This window comes from Trachypithecus francoisi, unplaced genomic scaffold (assembly GCF_009764315.1).
Source record: "Trachypithecus francoisi isolate TF-2019V2 unplaced genomic scaffold, Tfra_2.0 Lachesis_group12, whole genome shotgun sequence".
In the NCBI taxonomy this organism is placed as follows: Eukaryota; Metazoa; Chordata; class Mammalia; order Primates; family Cercopithecidae; genus Trachypithecus; species Trachypithecus francoisi.
In genome coordinates, this window is record NW_022681457.1 from 85,079,135 (window position 1) to 85,100,878 (window position 21,744).

At 45.6% G+C, this 21,744-nt stretch overlaps 1 long non-coding RNA gene across 3 annotated transcripts in view; it reads left to right on the forward strand.

Moving 5' to 3' along the window:
• Positions 1 to 2,917: 2,917 nt before the first annotated feature.
• LOC117092823 overlaps positions 2,918 to 21,744 on the forward strand; it is a 32,009-nt gene continuing 13,182 nt past the window's right edge. The window contains exons 1-7 of one of the 3 annotated variants that reach the window (XR_004440929.1): positions 3,244 to 3,463; positions 4,126 to 4,169; positions 5,305 to 5,331; positions 7,695 to 7,736; positions 9,485 to 9,637; positions 12,614 to 12,698; positions 16,518 to 16,702. This is a non-coding gene — a long non-coding RNA (uncharacterized LOC117092823). Of the gene's footprint in view, positions 2,999 to 3,243; positions 3,464 to 4,125; positions 4,170 to 5,304; positions 5,332 to 7,694; positions 7,737 to 9,484; positions 9,638 to 12,613; positions 12,699 to 16,517; positions 16,703 to 21,744 lie in introns of those variants that run through there. The other 2 variants (XR_004440928.1, XR_004440927.1) reach the window with 2 other exon arrangements.

The window sequence follows — 21,744 nt, forward strand, 5'->3', positions numbered from 1 at the left end:
AGTCAGCGGATCCAGTTGCCCAAACTGCAACCAAGGTTCCCCTAGCAGGGGGAAAATGTTTGAGAGGTCTGTGACCACAGCAAATGGTGCTGAAGTCCTCAGTGCTTGTGGTTTCTTTGATGCTCAAAGTGACAATAGTGACATCCTAAAGGCCAAGATCACATCCCTTTGCAGCCTGCTTTCCCTGCGGCTCCAGCCTTGCTTGCTTTCCCTCCTGGAGCTTGCTTGATGCTTGCTTAGTGCCCCATCCAGGCAGTCCTTAGAATGCTCATCCCTCTTTACAGGCTCCTTAAGATCTGGTGTCACCTTAACGGATCTAAATGAGATGTCCTTGTTTCCTGACGGCCCCTTCTTTCCTTAATCTGGTGCCGGATGGGGCGGGGCACGGTACGGGCTTCCGGCGGAAGCACTGGAAGCAAGATGGCGGCTGCCGAGAGGGTCCTCAAAGGGTATGCTGGTGTGCAGCGAGGCAGGGTCCTCGTGGGCAGTGCAAAGATTGAACTGGGGGTGGGCAGAGTGGACAGAATAGGGCAGGGTGCGGATCCATGGCCCTACGCATCCTGGCCCCCTGGCCCAGGTCTGTGCTGCTTCACGCTGTCGACCTGTGAGTGGTGCCTGGTAGCGCAGCCCAGATCCCTTTTCCCTACTCCTTTTGACCCTGCACCCAGAGTGGTGGTTGCGATCTGCTACCGTGACCTCAGCCCTCATTCCAAACTGTGGCACCATTCGTTCCACAAACTCCACACCTCTGGCCCATTAGAGGAAGGAGGTCCCAGAATAGCTGGGAAATTACGAAGACAGCCTCACTGCACGGGTTGGTGAATGCTGTGATGCGATTGTATGATGGACGGTGATGTTGAAACCAGTCGGGAATGACCACCCCATCCGGAGAAGGGTAAACTTTCGGGATGCTCTGAGTCCAGAGATGAGTTTGAAAGATGCAAAGTTAACCAAGCAGCCAAGTTGGGAGCCAGGCTGTTGCCTGAATGGAGACAAGCAGCAAGAGCCAAAACCCAGAGTCTGGCCATACTTAGTATATAACATACTAAGAAATGTGGATTTTTCTCCGTTGGCCATTGGATTGCTTTTGAAGAATACCAACCAGAAGAGTAATGTAATCGTATTTGTATTTTCTTGGGATAACGGAGGAGATAAAAAGAAGGCGATCTCCTTCAGGAAATTGTCTCCATAAACCGGGACAAAATGTAGGTCAGAAGAGGGAGAGGAGTGTACCTCACAAGTGGTTTTGTTATACCCAGAAGAGTATTGGGACCCCTCCCTTTCTGTCCTCTCTGTGCTCGTGTTGACAAGGTGTTAGAGCAACTGCACCAAAAGTGTGGAGACATTGATTCAGAATGCTCTTGGTGTCTGCAGAGGGGGTGGAGGACATTTCTTCGTGCTGCTTTTATTCCTTTTGGAAACATCACAGATACTCTGATTCTGCTGTATTATGAAACAGTTGACACTGAAAAGTCCCTCTTAAGTCAGATTCCTGATGCCAGGAAAATAACTTAGTAAAAAATTTTATGTCATGAGCATTCTATGTATGGCTGGTATATAATGCATTTAAGGGGGATGTCTCTTTAGGTCAGCATGGTGGTGATCTTGGAGATGGAAAAGGACGGTTCTGAGGACAGCAGGGCTAGGATGATGATGTGGCTATGGGTTGAAATTTACAAAAATTAATCTGTTGGATTTGAGGGTAGACTTTAAGTTGGAACCATTTGGGGGCTTTGATTTCTCATCATTTAATATAAAAAGTGTATAGTAAAAAGGGTGGGCTCAGTGGCTCACGCCTGTAATCCCAGCACTTTGGGAGGCCGAGGCAGGCGGATCACGAGGTCAGAAGATTGAGAACATCCTGGCTAACACGGTGTGAGCCACTGCGCCCAGCCCCCAATTTTTTTCTTTTTTTGAGACGAAGTTTTGCTCTTTGTTGTCCAGGCTGGAGTGCAGTGGCATGATCTTGGCTCACTGGAACGTCTGCCTCCTGGGCTCAAGCGATTCTTCTGCCTCAGCCTCCCAAGTAGCTGGGATTACAGGCGTCTGCCACCACGCCCGGCTGATTTTTGTCTTTTTAGTAGAGACAAGGTTTCACCATGTTGGCCAGGCTGGTCTCAAACTCCTGACCTCGTGATCCGCCCACCTCGGCCTCCCAAAGTGCTGGGATTGCAGGCGTGAGTCACTGCGCCCAGCTCTTAGAAAAAAAATTTTAATGTTTGGTTGTTTCACATCACCTGCTGGGTAGGTGTACTCTACCTTATCTGTATACCGGAACTCCCTTCTTGGCAGCTATGCTGTTAAATAGCAGGGTGCAGCAGGGAAGCTCAACCTCAGCAGTGAAGCCTTGGCCTCTGCTTACCTGGTTAAGTTTTTCTTCAATTGGTATCACAGTTATGGTGCAAGTTTCTATTTGATCTTTTGTTTTTATTTTCTAGGTTAAGAATTTTAGACCCAGTTCTGCTACTAACTTTCTGTGTGGACACAAACTCACTGAGCCTTCAGTTCTTCAAATCTTTTTTTTTTTTTTTTTTTTTTGAGATGGAGTCTCACTCTGTCACTCAGGCTGGAGTGCAGTGGTGCGATCTTGGCTCACTGCAACCTCCACCTTCCGGGTTCAAGGGATTCTCCTGCCTCAGCCTCCCAAGTAACTGGGACTACAGGCACCTGCCACCACACCTGACTAATTTTTTTTGTATTTTTAGTAGAGACAGGGTTTCACTATGTTGGCCAGACTGGTCTTGAACTCCTGACCTCGTGATCCGCCTGCCTTGGCCTCTCAAAGTGCTGGGATTACAGACGTGAGCCACCGCACCCAGCCTATACATATTATTATTATTATTATTATTATTTTTTAGAGACGGGGTCTTGCTCTATCACCCAGGCTGGATTGCAGTGTCGTTGATCATAGCTCAAGCAATTTTCCTGCCTCAGCCTCCCAAAGTGCTGTGATTACAGGTGTGAGCCACTGCACCTGGCCTCTTCATAGCTTATAACGGTAAGACTAGCACGTTCAGGAGTCCTTCTATCCCTGAGTTTTTTTCGTTTTTTTTTTTTTTTTTTTTTTTAATGGAGACAGAGTCTCTGTCGCCCAGGCTGGAGTGCAGTGGCACGATCTCGGCTCACTGCAACCTCCGCCTACTGGGTTCAAGCAATTCTCCTATCTCAGCCTTCCAAATACCTGGGACTACAGGTGCACACTGCCACGCCAAGCTAATTTTTTGTATTTTCGTAGAGACAGGGTTTCACCATGTTGCCCAGGCTGATCTCAAACTCCTGAGCTCAGACAATCCACCCCACCTCAAAGTGCTAGGATTACAGGTGTGAGCCACCGTGCCCAGCCTATCCCTGAGTTTTATGAAGTAGTAATTCCTACTGCTCTTGGTCTCCCCCAGCTAAAATCAGTTTTTCCTAGGAACAAAGACCATGATGCTCCCTTGTTTAGTAGTCACCTGACCCAATGGTAAGGTCAATGCTCTATACACAATTAAAGCTTGTTTGGAATTAATAATTGTTAGATAAACAACTTTTCTATTTCTGTAAGTTTTATAAACAAAAGTCGTCAAAATGCTTGGAAAGCAACTTCAGGTTTACATTCCATAGTGGTACAACTGAATTTTATTTTAATTAGTTAATTATTTGTTTTCGAGATGGAGTCTTGCTTTGTCACCCAGGCTGAAATGCAAAGGCGCAATGTAGGCTCACCGCGGCCTCCGCCTCCTGGGTTCAAGTGAGTCTCTTGCCTCAGTGTTTCGAGTAGCTAGGACTACAGGCCTGCGCCATTGCACCCAGCTAATTTTTGTATTTTTAGTAGTGACAGGGTTTTACCATGTTGGCCAGGCTGGTCTCAAACTCCTGACCTCAGGTGATCTGCCTGCCTCGGCCTCCCAAAGTGCTGGGATTATAGATGTGAGCCACTGTGGTCAGCTTGAATTGTACAAAGTTTAAAATTAGTTCATTGTTTATGTATATTTATTTAGAATGAAATGACTAATATTTCTGGATGCATTGCTGAAGAAACCAAGAAAAATCTAAAAATTTGATTTTCGTTTTGTAAATGACATCTGGATATGGCATGTTTCCTCCTGTTGCTCACATATTAACAACCCATTTCTGCTTTTGCAGAAAAGCACCAAGGATTCTCTTTTGTTGAATTTGTGTTGGCAGAGGTAAGAAGTTTTCCTTTTGTTTTACTAGTGTCACTCTTGTCATTGATTACCAAAGGTGTCAGTCTGTTTGGATGGATGTGGTAGTTTCCTTGGGCTGTTGTAACAAATTACCATAAATTTGGGTGGCTTAAAACAACAAATTTATTATCTCACAATTCTGGAGACTAGAAGTCTAAAGTCAAGGTGTTGGCAGGACCATGCTCTCTCTGAAGGCTCTCAGGAAGACTTTTTACTTGCTTTCCTGGCTTCTAGTGGCTCCTCACAATTCCTTGGCTTGTAGTATCACTCTAGTCTCTGCCCCTGTCTTCACATGGCTTTCTTCCTTGTATGTGTTTCTGTCTTCTCTTATAAAGATACCAGTCAGGGGCCCCCCTCTTTTTTTTTTTTTTTTTTTTTTGAGGCAAGATCTCACTCTGTCACCTAAGCTGAAGTGCAGTGGTGTGATTATAGCTCACTGCTTCCTCTAACTCCTGGGTTCAAATGATCCTGCTACCTCAGCCTCCCAAGTAGCTAGGGCTATAGGTGCACACCACCATGCCTGCCTAATTTTTAAAATTTTTACAGAGATGGGTTTCTCACTATATTGCTCAGGCTCATCTTCAACTCCCAGCCTCAAGTCATCCTCCCACTTCAGTTCCCCAAAGCACTGAGATTACATGTGAGCTACTGCACCCAGCCCACCACCCAAAAGAACCTATTTCTAAATAAGGTCTGATTCTGAGGTTTAGGTGGATGTGAATTTTGGGTGACACTATTCAAGCCACTGTAGTGGCTTGGTAGTGGCTTTTGCAGAGAAACAGGAAGTTCTGGTTGAAGGATGGCCCACCAGGCCTGGCTCAAAGTTCTCCTCCTGTATTCACAGTATAGAAGATAGGTCTTGGAGAGGCCAGAGCCCTCTGGCCTGGCATCGCTCATTCCTGTTTTACTGTGTGTATTCTCTCTCTCCATCAACTGGGCACCCATCCGTATACCACCAGCTCTAACAGGCAATACACACTCAGTAAAATACAGTCTAGGCAAGTAGGAGGGGAGATTGTGTCTTGTTTTGTGTGCTTGTGCTACTGAGTTTTTATTTGAACACTGTAAGAAGAGTTGAACTATAGGCATGAACTTTTTCATTGTTTACTTTTGGCAGGATGTTGCAGAAGCTGTCAACAACATGGTATGGCTGACAATCTTTGTTTTTTACTGAAGCTGTTATTTGGTGGTACTTTTTGGTATAGGGAATGCCCATGTACCTATTGTGTTTCCAATTTCCGTAGTTACAAAGTTCTATAGCAAGCACAGGTCATCATTATTTGAAATAATTCAGTATGAACTAGCTACCTATAAAAGTAATTCTTTTTTTTTTTTCTCCCCGAGACTGAGTCTGCTCTATCGTCCAGGCTGGCGCGCAGTGGTGCAATCTCAGCTCACTGCAACCTCTGCCTCCCGAGTTCACGCGATACTCCTGGATAGCTGGGATTACAGACACCTGCCACCACAACCAGCTAATTTTTGTATTTTTAGTAGAGATGGGGTATTACCGTGTTAGCCAGTCTGGTCTTGAACTCCTCACCTCAAGTGACCCTCCTGGCTCGGCCTCCCAAAGTGCTGGGATTACAAATGTGAGCCACCACACCCGTCCTAAAATTAATTCTTAACCAGACATCCTTCTCATTTCACATTTGTTGAATACCAACCACCTTTGTTGGCCAATCTCTTGACCATTTTGCAGGGGTCAGCAAACTACAGCCCGTGGTCCAAATCATCCCACAGTCTGGTTTTGGTCTTTTTTTTTTTTTTTTTTTTTTTTTTTTTTTGAGACACAGTCTCGCTGTATTACCCAGGCTGGAGTGGAATGCAGTAGCATGATCTCGACTCACTACAACCTCCACCTCCTGGGCTCAAGCAATCCTCCCACCTCTGCCTCCCAAGTAGCTGGGACTACAGGTGTGTGCTACCACGCCCAGCTAATTTTAGTATTTTTTTGTAGAGACGGGATTTTGCCATGTTGCCCAAGCTGGTCTTGAACTCCTGAGCTCAAGCAATCTACAACCTTAGGCTCTCAAAATGCCACAGTCTGTTTTTTGTGTCCTTTGAGCTAAATAATTGTTGTCTTTTAAAGGGTATAGGGGAAAAAGGCCCAATATGCAGGAGAGGCTGTATGTAGCCTACAAAACCAAAAATCTTTACTATCTAGCCCTTTTCAGAAAATTTGCTAATCCCTAGGCTAGAACAATGTGCTGCAAATAAAATGTAACGTGATTGCAAGGTCAATTTTTTTTTTTTTTTTTGACAGTCTCACTCTTTTGCTCAGGCTGGAGTGCATTGGTGCAATCTTGGCTCACTGCAGCCTCTGCCTTCTGGATTCAAGTGATTTTCCTGCCTCAGCCACCCAAGTAGCTGGGATTACAGGCGCACACCACTATGCCCAGCTAATTTTTGTCTTTTTAGTAGAGACAGGGTTTCACCATGTTGGCCAGGCTGGTCCTGAACTCTTGATTTCAAGTAATCTCCCAGCCTCAGCCTCCCAAAGTGCCAGGATTACAAGCATGAGCCACCACGCCCAGCCTGCAGGGTCAGTTTGTGAATCATATGTAAGAGCAGCGTTTCATGTAGTATATGAAAGTGATTATGGAGAACTGCTGTGATTAGCTGTAGTCAGAAACAGCCATTGAAGAGTTAGGTTCTCTTAAACCAATTAACACCTGAAGAAGAGAAAATCTGCAAGGATTGTGACAAATAGAGTGCTTCAAAAGAAAATGATTTGAGGCTGAGTGTGGTGGCTCATATAATCTCAGCACTTTGGGAGATGGAGGCGGGAGGATCGCTTGAGGCCAGGAGTTCAAGACCCAACCTGGGCAATAGTGAGGCCCTGTTTCTACAAAATAATGATAATTTTCTTTTGTTTGTTTGTTTTTGAGACAGAGTCTTGCTCTGTCGTCCAGGCTGGAGTGTAGTGGCACAGTCTTGGCTCATTGCAGCCTCTGCCTCCTGGGTTCCAGCGATTCCCCTGCCTCAACCTCCTGGGTAGCTGGAATTACAGGCACCTGCCACCATGCCTGGCTAATTTTTGTATTTTTAGTAGAGATGGGGTTTTGCCATGTTGGCCAGGGTACTCTCGAACTCCTGACCTCAGGTGATCCTCCTGCCTCGGCCTCCCAAGGTGCTGGGATTATAGGTGTGAGCGACCACGCCTGGCCAAATAATAATATTTTAAGAAAAGAAAATGATTTTAATTCCTATTGCCACTGTAACAAATTACTACAAATTTAGCGGCTTAAAACAAGACAAGTTTATCTTACATTTTTAGAGGTCAGAAATCCAAAAGGGGTCTCACTGGGCTAACATCAAGCTGTTGTCAGGGTTCTGTTGCTTCTGGGGGCCCCAAGGAGAATCTGTTTCCTTGCCTTTCCCAGCTTCTAGAGGCTACCCACATTTTTTGGCTCTTGGCCCCTTCCACTTCAAAGCTAGCAATGGCCTCTCAAATCTTTCTCACACTGCATCACTTAGAAGCTGTCTACTTCTCTTTTCCATATTTAGATGACTCTTGTGATTACATTGGGTCCATCTGAATAATCCCGGGTAATCATTTTATTTTAAGGTTAGCTAGCAACCTTAATTATATCTGCAACCTTAATTCTTTCCTGTCATATAACATAACATATTCATAGGTTCTGAGAAATAGACTGTGGACATCTTTGGAGAGCCATTCTGCCTACCACAAAACCCTTAAATGCCCCCCACCCCCTGCTTTTTATTTTTATGATCGATATTCATGACTAAATATGAAACAAGGACGTCATTTAATGTTAGCATTCCATTTTTTTTAAACTACTGGGAATAAAATTAGTACCTGATCCATCTTTTTTCTAAGAACAAAGGACATAGCTGTAATTATAACCTCAGTCTTACTAAATTAAGGAATCTTTTTTTCATATAACTTTTAGTTCTCATGAAAAGGCCCAAAACAAACTTCTTTTGAAGTATCAGTTGTTCTTGGCTAATGAAATATTCCTACACTTCATTCCATGTTCTTTGTTACGCCTGCATCAAACATGCCCCTCAGCGGTCAACAATACCAGTTTTTCTCCAGGTCAAAGCTGATCTTGACTTTCTAAGGTGGACTCAAGTACTTGGTAACTACATTTTACCCTCATAGTTTCAGAGTCCTGAGCTCAAATCGAAAGATCTTGCCAGCACAGACCTTCCTGTTTGTTGGTATTAAAGAAAGGAAGTGCATGGTGGCTCAAGGGCATTCTAGTGGTTACGTTTGTGCTGAGCCTGCTTATGGGGTGCAGGCTCGCAGGCTTGGAATCACAAGCAAGTCTCAGGCTCCTGGGAGGTAAGTGGAAGACTGTCAGGTATTCTTTTAACCCAACAGGTTTAAGCAGCTGAGTTGTATTTCAGTCTTTTCAGAATGAATCTGAGCTCTTTGGGTGGACAATTTCTGTCAATTTGGCCAAACCAATGAGAGTTAAGGAAGGCTCTTCCTGACCGGGTGAGTGGGAGCAACTCACAGATTCCCTGTCATGTCCACAACTCCACAACTTTGGCCTTGTGGCCTTGGCTGCTTTTTTTTTTTTTTTTTTTTTGAGATAGTCTCATTCTGTCGCCCAGGCTAGAGTGCAGTGGTGCCATCACAGCTCACTGCAGTCTCTGCCTTCCAGGTTCAAGCAAGTCTTATGCCTCAGCCTCCCAAGTAGCTGGGATTACAGGCATGTGCCACCATGCCTGACTAATTTTTGTATTTTTAGTAGAGATGGGGTTTCACCATGTTGTCCCGACTGGTCTCAAACACTGGCCTCAAATGACCCACCCACCTCGACCTCCCAAAGTGTTGAGATTATAGGCATGAGCCACCATGCCTGGCCCTTGGCTGCATTTTTATCCCAGTCCTACTTCCTCTTGTAGTGATGGTATGAACACAAGTAGAGTGGTTTATAGTGGAGAAGAGAATGTAGCACCTCCATGGAAATAACCAGTTTGAGATTCCTAGCAAAGCTGGAGGCACTGCCCCACGTAAAAGTCTAACTTTTGGACATAGACGTAGACTATGCCATATCAGCCTTGACACAGGCTGGGACATTCCTTTTGGCTTGACTTAGTTCCTCCTCCTTATTCACTTCTGTTAAGAGCTGGACTCAGGGCCTGACACTTCCCAGTGATAACTTTTCTTGTTTTGGAGAGTTCCTAAGAGGGAACTTCTGACTGTGAAACCCTACATAGTGAGTCCACTTTGCTGACCAAAGCAGTGAAGAACTGGACATAGCTAATTAGCTATTGGCTGATGGCTTGAATTTCTTAACATTCATTTGATTCCTTCCTTTCAGTTTGGTCAGATGAAGACTGGGTGGAGAATTTTGCTGGGAAGTGGATAAAGAGGAAGATGGTTGAGACCTCCCAAAGCAGAAAGCCAGGAGGGAGAATGAAAGTTCATGCTTCCAGAGGAGAGGCTGCTATTTGCCACATAGGGAATTTCTGAGGTGAGTGGTGCTGGGTGAATTTAAAGGAGAAGTTTTGGGTTTCTTATCTAAGTGAGAAATATCTTATGTGGGCTCAGGTTTTTGTGATTGCTACTGAGCAAGGTGGATATCTGAGATGAGAAAGGATAGTGAGTATTCTGCATCACCAGCGTCCACTATCCTCCTAGTCTTTGGCAGCAGGCTCGCTGTCTTCCTGTTCTTGCCCTGATTCCAAGGGGGCAGAATCATGTAGGGGCCCGTTCCCCTCAGTCAGTACACAGCCGCAAGGCTCTCTCTGCCCTCTCCACTTGCTCCTGCTTTTCCATCAGGCCATCCTGACTGTTGCTTCCCAGGATAATTTACAGGCTCCTCCTCCTCTGTCCACCCTTTGAGCAGTGATATTTCCCTGAATTCCTTCCTTAGCCCTCCGCTCCTCTCTCCACATTATCCTTGTACCATGTCAGCCACTTCTATCTCCTAAGGTTATAATGATCTTTCATTGTCTGAATGATATTCTGATCTCTATCCCTAGCCCTGACCTTTCACCTATTTCTGTCTGGATGTCTTATAGGCACCATAAATAAAGCATATCCCAAATGGGTTTCATCACCTTTCTGGTCTTTTTTTATGCCCAATCTTAGTTCACTTTGCCATCTTCAGCATAGTCACACCCAAACCAGATTCCTGGGTGCCAGCTTAGATCCCTCACTGTATTTCATACCTAATGCATTGCCATACCCTGCTAATGTTATCTTTTAAATCTTGCATTTCTCCTCTCCAGTTTTCTTCTGCCACTGTTGTCTTGGCTGAGACCTTATCCTCTCTCCTGTGAATAATTGGAGTAGCTTCTTAACTGGTCTCCCTGCTCCAGGCCTGCTTTCCTCCTATCCTTAGCAGCCAGAGGAAGCTTTCTAAAGGGAAGATCTGACTATATCACTCTCCTCAAGCTTTCTAGGCACTCCCTTGATTTATAGGTTTATTGAGCCCAACCCTCATCAAAAGGGACGGAAGGCCTCTGTATGTTCTGATTCCTGCTTATGTCTCCATATTTTATCCCCATTTTATAGACTAGGAAACAAGAATTTGTAGATACCTGTGAATCTCTATGTTTTGGTGTAAGTCATTCCTCTGCCTGCAGTATCCTTTCCCATTTATTTTATGTGGCTAATGCCTGCTTATTTCTCATAGCGCAGCCCATTTACTGCCTTCTCCAGGAAGCTTTTCTTAATCCTCCAGTGAGTGAGGCAAGTATCACTCTGGGCTCCCATGGCCTCTGGGTTCCTGCGGCACCCTCTGTCCTGGCATTATATGTAAATGTGATTATATAGAAATGTGACTGCATTATATTGAAATTACTTATTTAACAAATGTCTAAATATTGCTTGCTCTATGCGAGGCACTGTTCTAAGTGCTCTACTAATATTTAATCCTAATTACAATTATTTGAGATAAGTACTATTATTATTCCCAGTTCTAGGTGAGGAAGCTGGGGCACAGTGAGGTCAGTACCTTGTTCAGTGTTATACAGTTCATAATGGTGGAACTGAGGTCTGAACTAAGGCTGTAGAGCTCCAGGATCTGTGTGCCTCTTACATTGTGGGTATCCCTCCCCCACTGGCTAGCCAGTTCCTCAAGGCCAGAGGCCGTATCTATCTAACTGCCTATCTATTTGTTTTTTATTTTTTGAGTCAGGGTCTTGCTTTGTTGCCCAGGCTGGAGTATAGTGGTACCATCACAGCTCACTGCAGCCTTGACCTTCCAGGCTCAAGTGATCTTCCTGCCCCAGCCTTCCAAGTAACTGGAACTACAGGCACACCACCATACCCAGCTAAATTTTTCATTTTTTATTTTGTAGATACAGGGTCTCACTGTGTTGCCCAGATGGGTCTCAGAACTCCTGGGCTCAAGCAGTCCTCTTGCCTTGGCCTCCCAAAGTGCTGGGATTACAGAGTGAGCCACGACACCCAACTGTATCTATTTATTTAAGAATCCCAGTACTTGGCCTGATAGCTCAATACCTCTATGTTGAACTATTAATCCAAAAAAACAATAGTGTTGGCTGGGCGTGGTAGCTCACACCTGTAATCCCAGCATTTTGTGAGGCCAAGGTGGGCAGATCACGAGGTCAGGAGTTCGAGACCAGCCTGACCAACGTGGTGAAACCCGTCTCTACTAAAAATACAAAAATTAGCCAGGCATAGTGGCACGCGCCTGTGATCCCAGCTACTCAGGAGGCTGAGGCAGGAGAATCACTTGAACCCAGGAGGTAGAGGTTGCAGTGAGCTGAGATCATGCCACTGTACTCTAGTCTGGGTGACAGAATGAGACTCCATCTCAAAAAACAAACAAAAACATAGAGTTTTCTCTATTACACAAATTGAAGGGTTTGCACTGAGTGTTGTATTTATCCTCTATCCAGTCTTATCTTGGAGCACAAAGCAAAAAGGGGCAGCATCCTCCATTGTCTCTGCAAACTTAGGCCTGAGCAAGAGGGCTGCCCGCTTGCTTCCACGTAGCCAGCCAGTGTATGTTCAGGGCCAAGTATAGAGGGAGAAGAGGGTGGCACATGGGTGGTTTTGTTTAACTGGAAGACAGTGGGTAGATTGGAACTAGCATTTGAAGATGTTGAGAGCTGTGGATCACGGGCAAGAAAAGCTCTGTTCTGTGACTGTGGGGCAGGAGGAGGAAACTGATGCTTCTGAGGGTGAGCGCGATGAGATAACATGCCTGTGTATGGGCCTCAGGTTAGACAGTGCTGAGGTCTCCTGTCACTGGGCATCCAGCTGGGTGCTACGGCTGTGGCTCCTGTCTCCTGCAGCCTTGTCAGGGCCCAAGGCCTTCCCTGTCAGCACTTGCTGCAGCCTACTCACTGAAGTTGTGTTCTGGGTGGGTGTGTAGAATACTCGCACTCCTACTTGGGGCATCAGGGAGCTCTCTAGCAGTTTCTTTTGCACCTAGGGAGAGCCCACTGCTAAAAAGGCCTGGTCAAATCCTCAGGTGTACATGGACATCAAGATTGGGAACAAGGCAGCTGGCTGCATCCAAATGCTCCTGCGTTCCGATGTCGTGCCCATGACAGCAGGTGAGCAGGATGCCATGGTCAGGACGGCGGGACACTGGTGGCTGAGCAAGATGGGGAGGAAGCTACCTGGAGTCCTGGGCCCTTAACACTATTTCCATCTGAGGCATTTCAGATCCCAGCATTTTGTAACATGAGGCACAGCAGGCATTGTTGAAGCTCTGTAAAGGCTTAGAGCCATTAGAAAGAATAGGCAACTGAAAGTATAAACAGTTTTAATTATCTTCTGGTTTGATTTTATTGTTGGGTTTTTTTTTTTTCTTTGTAATTTTATTTGGATATATTTTCAAACTTACAGATATATAGAATAAGAATTCTGTAAGAATATTTCAAGGGGCCAGGTGCAGTGGCTCACACCTGTAATCTCAGCACTTTGGGAGGCCACAGTGGGAGGATCACTTGAGGCCAGGAGTTTGAGCTCAGCCTGAGCAACACAGCAAAAGACTCCATCTCTACAAAAAATACAAAATTAGATGGGTATAGTGGGATGTGCCTGTAGTTCCAGCTATTTGGGAGGCTGAGACAGGAGGATTGCTTGAGCCCAGGAGGTTGAGGCTGCAGGCCATAATTGCACCACTACACTCCAGTCTTGGCAACAGAGCAGGGCCTTGTCTTAAAAAAAGAAAAAGAAAAAGAAAAAAAGCATAGTTAGAGGAACTCTTATATATCCTTTACCTATTCATTAATTTCCTTTTTTTGTCCTGTATGCTTTATCATTTTCTTTACATACATTGTACACAGGTGCGTATATGTATTTTTTCCCTGTTCAGTTGAGAAGTTGAAGACCATGCACCTTTACTCCTAAATACTTCAGTATATATTTCCTAAGAACCAGAACATTCCCTTGCATAATCAGAGTATAGCTATCAAAATTATAAAATGTAACATTGAGTGATGAGCCATATTCAAATTTTATCACTTGTCCCAATATTGTCCTTTATAGTAATTTTTAGCAATTTTTCTTCCCTGACTAGGATTCCCACATTGATTTAGTTGTCAAATCTCTTCAGTCTTCTTTTATTTGAAACCATTTCTTAATTTTTCATTGTCTTTTTCGATCTTGACATGTTTGAAAAGAATAGGCCAGTTGTGTTTAAGTGCTCCTTCTCAGTTTATATTTGTCTAGTACTTCTTCATGATTAGATTTAGGTTATGTGTTTTGACAGCAACAGCACAGAAGCAGTGTTGTTAGTGCATCGTATGAGGAAGTACATGATGTCAGTTCAGATGTTTGCAATGTTAATTTTGTTGACTTGGTTGAGGAGTTATTTGCCAAGTGTCTTCTCTGGAAAAAATGCAGGTTTTTTTTTTTTTTTCTTTGAGACAGGATCTAGTTCTATTGCCCAGGCTGGAGTGCAGTGGTGTGATCACGGCTCACTGCAGCTTACTGCAGCTTCAACCTTCCAGGCTCAAGTGATCCTCCCAGCTCAGCTTCCCAAGTAGCTGGGACCACAGGCATGCACCACCATGCCCAGCCAATTTTTTATTATTTTTTTGTACAGATGGGGGTTTCACTGTGTTTCCCGGCTAATTTTTATATATATATATATTTTTGTAGAGATGGTGGGGTTTCGCCATGTTGTCCAGTCTGGTCTTGAACTGGACTCAAGTGATCCTCTCACCTCGGCCTCCCAAAATGCTGGGATTACAGACATGAGTGACCACACCCAGCCAGAAAAGTACTATTTTTAAGGGTATCAATCAGAAGCTAAAAGTTTGTCTCCTTACTATTCAGCTCATCTCCCAGAGGTAGCTAGTATTGACAGTTGTGTTTTCCTTTTTTCTTAAATATTCATGAAGACCTTTTTTTTTACCCATAATCTTTTTTGTTGTAATCTAGCTTTTAAAAATGTTTCTCAAAGTCATAATTACACATAGTTTAAAGAAAATCATGGCCGGGCGCGGTGGCTCAAGCCTGTAATCCCAGCACTTTGGGAGGCCGAGACGGGCGGATCACGAGGTCAGGAGATCGAGACCATCCTGGCTAATACGGTGAAACCCTGTCTCTACTTAAAAATACAAAAAACTAGCCGGGCGACGAGGCGGGCGCCTGTAGTCCCAGCTACTCGGGAGGCTGAGACAGGAGAATGGCGTAAACCCGGGAGACGGAGCTTGCAGTGAGCTGAGATCCGGCCACTGCACTCCAGCCTGGGTGGCAGAGCAAGACTCCGTCTCAAAAAAAAAAAAAAAAAAGAAAATCGTTCTGTAATAAAACATTCTTCTGCCCCCCACCCAACATCATTTTTCTGCCCTACCAGAGGCAACATTCATTTCTTTTAACTATTTTAATTATTTGGGCTTTTATTGCTATGTCTCTGAAAAATATACTCATGTAACTGTTAGTAATCCCAGGCTGGAGTGCCATGGCATGATCTTGGCTCACTGCAACCTCTGCCTCCCGGGTTCAAGTGATTCACCTGCTTCAGCCTCCCAAGTAGCTGGGATTACAGGCGCCTGCCACGATGCCCGGCTGGTTTTGTATTTTTAGTAGAGACAGGGTTACACCATGTTGACCAGGCTGGTCTCGAACTCCTGACCTCAGGTGATCCTCCCACCTCTGCCTCCCAAAGCGCTGGGATTACAGGTGTGAACCATGGCACCTGGCCTCCCTCCTCTACTATCCATTTTAGATACCTCTCATCCTTACCTCAGCTGGCTCCTCTGCTAATCTAAATGGCTTATCTGCTGGGGTGACCTAGACCTTTGTCTGTGGGGATTTGAGCTCCTGGTCATTATATACCTTCTCAGGTCATGGCTGCCTAGCACAATTGGATAGGGGAGTCCAAATGTTTATTCAGTTGTCTTAAGAGCAGTTTATAGAAAGTCCATCTTTGCCCCAGTGATTTAAGATGCCAAGCTTTATGAAATACTTAATATACTTAATTCCTTTACATATATATATATATTTTTTTTTTTTTTTTTTTTTTTTGAGACAGAGTTTCACTCTTGTTGCCCGGGCTGGAGTGCAATGGCATGATCTCAGCTTACTGCAGCCTCCGCCTCCCGGGTTCAAGTGATTCTCCTGCCTCAGCCTCCTGAGTAGCTGGAATTACAGGTGCATGCCACCACACTTAGCTAATTTTCTGTATTTTTAGTAGAGACAGGGTTTCACCGCGTTGATCAGGCTGGTCTCGAACTCCTAACCTCAGGTGATCCACCTGCCTTGGCCTCCCAAAGTGCTGGGATTACAGACCTGAGCCACCACACCTGGCCTATGTATATATTTTAATAGAGATGAGGTCTTGCCATGTTGCCCAGGCTGGTCTCCAACTCCTCTGCTCAGGCAATCCTCCTGCCTTGGCCTCCCCAAGTACTGAGATTACAGATGTGAGCCACCATGCCCAGCTGAAATACTGAATTTTCATATGTATCTGGGTCTATTTCTAGACTTTCTCTTCTTTTCACCTAGTCTGTTCAATCTATTTGTGTGCCACTTCCACAATTAAGCATTTAGTTTAAATAAAGGTATTATGTACTTTTTTCGATTTGGAGAGCTGGAGTTTGCGGGGGGTGTGTGTGTTTTATTTTAGAGACAGGGTCTCACTTTGTCACCTAGGAGTGTGCCACCACACCTGGCTAATTTCTGTATTTTTAGTAGAGATGGGGTTTTGCCATGTTGGCCAGGCTGGTCTTGAACTCCTGACCTCAGGTGATCCACCCACCTCAGCCTCCCAAAGTGCTGGGATTACAGGCATGAGCCACCATGGCTGGGACCCAGCTAATTATTTGTGTTTTTGTAGAGATGGCGTGTTACAGAGAGCCGGAGTTTTAATGATCTAGTTAGATATTCTTACCTCAGACCTTTCCCTTTCTCAATCCCAGAGAATTTCCGCTACCCGCGCACCCATTTAAAGGACTCAGCTTCAAGGGAAGCAGCTTCCACCGCATTATCCCCCGGTTTATGTGCCAGGGCAGTGATTTCACAAACCACAACGGCACCAGGGGCAAGTCCATCTACAAGAAGAAGTTTGATGATGAAAACTTGATCTTCAAACACACAGGACCAGGTAGGAACTACTCATCTGTGGTGACAAGGGAGGCTGGGCAAGGGCAGCTGGCTGTGCAGGATGGAAGGATGAACCGTGGTTCTGGCTGAGAAACGGAGTCTGGAGGAGACCCAGCCACCAGACACAGGAGGACCGTTCAGCCTTGCTAGGGTGGAGTTAACTTTGGGCTTTGAAAAGCTTTTTTGTTTTTTATTTTGGCTTATTTCAGTTCCCATTTGTCTCCTTTCATTAAAAGAGGAAGACGCATAAATGCCTGGGTCTGCTCCTACAGTGGTGTCTTGTTATTGTTTTTGTAACTTTTTATTTTATGTAATGTCAAGCTCACGGAAGAGTTACAAGAATATTGTGATGAACCCCACATACCTTTGCTCGCATTTACTCAGGTTCTCCAGTTGTTTATATTGGTGAACATCATTTCCTATTTATTCTCCTTCTGTATATATTTATAGACAGTGTGTATTTTTTTAGAGCCATTTGAGAGTAAGTTGGAGAGTTCATGTTCATCCACCACTAAATACTTCAGCTTGTATTTCATAAGAAACAGGGTATTTTTAATATCACCAGGACATAGTTCTCAAAATCAGAAAATGAACACTGCTACAATACTATTCTCTCATCTGCAGTGCATACTCAGATTTCCTCATGTGATACCACATCATCCTTTTGGGGGTTTTCATGGTTGGCACATGTCCTAGACTCATAGATGCGCTGCCCATCCGCCCGCGCTACACTGCCCTGTTGCCTCACTCACATCCTACGCACCGTTGCTGGACACACTCTCCTTCCTCTTGCGAAGGAGCCCGCTGCCCCTGTCTCATGCTCCTTACCTAGTGCAGAACTCAGTGTGCTGGAGAAAAGCACAGCCCTGAGCTATCTGGTCCCTCTTGAGTTGAGGGGCTCAGGTCTTAAGGGCACTTTGAGCAATACCCAGTGGTCCTCCCAGATTGCTGGAGGTACTTGTCATCCATGGTCTGACTGGAAAACACGCCTTTTCTTCACTCCTCAGCCCTCCAGCATTGCTTCATACATTCTCCCTCTCAACTGATGGTGTCACTTATTTATAGAAACAATCATAAGAGAACTATTTAGTCTTCCCACAGCCAGATCTAATCCCCTGCCTGCATCATTCTCTCCTGCCTGGCCTGCTTGCCTTCCTGTGACAATGGTGGCCTCCCTCTTGTCTTACCTTTTACCCCATGGTGTCTTCCCTCAGTCTCTTCCCTTGTCTCTTCCTCCTCCTAGTCTCTAAATTTTTGGAGGGACCCAGTGCTCACCATGGCTTTTCTTTATCTGTATTCACTCTTTACCTTAATAGTTCTCACCCTTTTAGCCTAGCACCTGCCTCTTACAGCTCAGGCTCTAGTGTGCTGAGATGGAAGTCTCAGCTCTATACCCTTCCAGTGAATGCCTAATTAAAAACACGGTATTGGCTGGGTGCAGTGGCTCATGCCTGTAATCCCAGCACTTTGGGAGGCTGAGGTGGGAGGATTGCTTGAACCCAGGAGTTTGAGACAAGCTTGGGCAACATGGCAAGACCCCACCTCTACAGAAAATACAAAAATCAGTTAGGCATTGTGGCGAACACCTGTAGTCCCAGCTACTCAGGAGGCTGAGGTGGGAGGATGGCTTGAGCTGGGGAGGTGGAGGTTGCAATGAGCCAAGATTACACCATTTGGACTCCAGCCTGGGTGATAGAGTGAGACTCTGTCTCAAACAAAAAAACCCACAGTATTATGCCATAGTTGTAATATAAAGGGAAATTAAAGGAAAATAATTTGTAATAACATAATATGCATTTCAGTATTCAAATGCTTGGACACAACTACACGTATGAAGTACTTGAACATGTGTACTTCTGCCTAGAGCCGCACTTGGTAGTGTGGATTGATTCAGGTATGTTGTTTTGGCAGAATCAAAGTAACATGATGTTTTGAAATAGTAAAAATCTCTTAGTAAAATTCTGAACAAAAAGAAATGAAAAAAAATTGATACAAAAAAATTATTTGGATTTATATGGAACGTGGAGTTAGGTTCTAGGCTCAGATCATTATAAATAGATTTTTCTTATCTACATGAATGTTATTCAGGGCTTTTGAAAGTACAGGTTTTAGAATAACTCTCCATTAGGTAGGAGACTGCAGGACATCTAGAGTGCCTCCCTGATCCCTTCCTTCTAATGCCAGTAGCACCCTATTACCACCAAAAATAGACTGCAATTTCTAGTAGCCCCTAGGGGGCAGTATGACACCACTGAGAACCCATGCCCTGGGCAATCACGCTGCCCAGTCCCAGGACTTTCAGTGAAATCACTGAGTTAAGTTTGTCCACATGGGTCTCCATGCTGATGGCTCCCTAAGTTCCAGACTCCTGTCCAACCACCTACCTGTCACCTTTGCTGGATATCCCACAAGCATCTCACACTTCACATGTCCAAAATGTGGCCTTGGCCTTCTCCTCCACACCCTTCCTCCCCCTTTTCTCTGTTTCAGTAAATGACTCCACCATCCACTTAGCTGCTTGGTCAGAAACTTAGGAGTCATCATGGACTCCTGTGTCACCTACAGGTCACATCTATCTGACTTCAAGTCATCTCCTGGCCCAGCCACTCTTCACCCGTCCACCATGACCACCAAGTCCTGTTTCCAGCCTGGTTGCTTCACCCTCATAGTCTGATCTTCACCTGGCAGTCAGAGTGATTGTTTTTTTTTTTTTTTTTTTTTGAGACGGAGTCTTGCTCTGTCGCCCAGGCTGGAGTACAGTGGCCGGGTCTGGGCTCACTGCAAGCTCCGCCTCCCGGGTTTACGCCATTCTCCTGCCTCAGCCTCCCGAGTAGCTGGGACTACAGGCGCCCGCCACCTCGCCCAGCTAGTTTTTTGGTTTTTTTTGTATTTTTTAGTAGAGACGGGGTTTCACCGTGTTAGCCAGGATGGTCTCAATCTCCTGACCTCCTGATCCACCAGTCTCGGCCTCCCAAAGTGCTGGGATTACAGGCTTGAGCCACCGCGCCCAACCCAGAGTGATTGTTTTTAATCATAAATCTGATCACATCATCCTCCTGCTGACCCATCCTGCACTGTGCGTGGGACCCCGTCCTACAGGGCTAACCCAGCTTGGGTCCTGGCGCCTCTCTGTACCCCTAGGATGTGCTGCTGCCCCTTGCCCTCTGCATCCATAGGCAATCTCGCTGTTTCTCAGACGTGCTGAGCTCACTTCTGCCTCAGGGCCTTTGCATATGCCCTTTCCTCTCCTGGAGTGTTCTTCTTCCACTGTCCAGATGGTTCACACCCACTTCCTTCAGATGCCACGCATGTGTTCCCTCGGCTGACAGGCCTACCCTGACCTCTCCCTAAAATAGGCTTTCCTGCCATCTCACTCTTCTTTTTAATCAGCTTCAGTTTTCTTCTTATGCTTATTACCTGAAATTGTGTTATACATTTATTATTTTACTTATTTATTTTCTGTCTCCCTTTCTCCCATGTCAGCCTCATGAGGGCAGGACTTAGGCTTTCTTGTTCACCGTTGTATTCTGGAACAGTGTCTGGCACACAGCAAGCATGCAATAAATATTTGAATATTTATTTTAAAAAGCTATTGGTTGGGTGTGGTGGCTCATGCCTATAATCCCAGCACTTTGGGAAGCCAAGGCTGGCAGATCACCTGAAGTCAGGAGTTAGAAACCAGCCTGGCCAACATGGTGAAACCCTGTCTCTGCTAAAAATACAAAAAAAAAAAAAAAAAAAAAAAAAATAGCCAGGTGTGGTGGTGGGTACATGTAATCTCAGCTACTTGGGAGGCTGAGGCAGTAGAATTGCTTGAACCCAGGAGGCGGAGGTTGCAGTGAGCCAAGATTGCGCCACTGCACTCCAGCCTGGGCGACAGAGCAAGACACCATCTCAAAAAAAAAGTTATTAACAGGCTGCTCTGTTAAGTGCCAGGCTCTCTGACTCTGGGAATCAGGTGGAATGGAGCCAGGTGTGGTGGCTCATGCCCGTAATCCCAGCACTTTAGGCCTAGGCAGGCAGATTGCTTGAGCCCTGGAGTTTGACACCAGCCTGGGCAACATGGCAAAACCCCGTCTCTATAAAAAATACAAAATTAGCTGGGCATGGTGGTGTGTGCCTGGTCACAGCTACTTGAGAGCCTGTGGCGGGAGGATCGCTTGATCCTGGGAGGTTGAGGCTGCAGTGAGCTATGATTGGGCCACAGCACTCCAGCCTGGATGACAGAGTGAGATCATGTCTCAAAAAACAAACAAAGGCCGGGCGCGGTGGCTCAAGCCTGTAATCCCAGCACTTTGGGAGGCCGAGACGGGCGGATCACGAGGTCAGGAGATCGAGACCATCCTGGCTAACACGGTGAAACCCCGTCTCTACTAAAAAATATAAAAAATTAGCCGGGCGAGGTGGCGGGCGCCTGTAGTCCCAGCTACTCGGGAGGCTGAGGCAGGAGAATGGCGTGAACCTGGGAGGCGGAGCTTGCAGTGAGCTGAGATCCGGCCACAGCACTCTAGCCTGGGCGACAGAGCGAGACTCCGTCTCAAAAAAAAAAAAAAAAAACAAACAAACAAACAAAAAGAGTAGAATGGGACATGGTTCCCCTATGAAGGGGGTACCCAGTCTAGAGGCCCAGCCATGAAGAGGGGAGTTTCTTATTGCCACAGTGAGCCGTAGCTCCTTATCCTATGCCCCCTAGTCCCCTGGCAAACCCAGGCTTTTTATTTGTTTGTTTTGTTGTTGAGGCAGAGTCTTGCTCTGTCTCCCAAGCTGCAGTGCAGTGGCATGATCTTGGCTCACTTGCAGCCTCAACCTCCTGAGCTCAAGCGATCCTCCTGCCTCAGCCTCCCACGTAGCTGGGACTAGTAGGTACATACCACCACACCTGGCTAGTTTTAAATTTTTTTTTTTTTTTTTTGAGATGGAGTTTTGCTCTGTCGCTCAGGCTGGAGTACAGTGGCGCGATCTGGGCTCACTGCAAACTCCGCCTCCCAGGTTCATGCCATTCTCCTGCCTCAGCCTCCCAAGTAGCTGGGACTACAGGCGCCC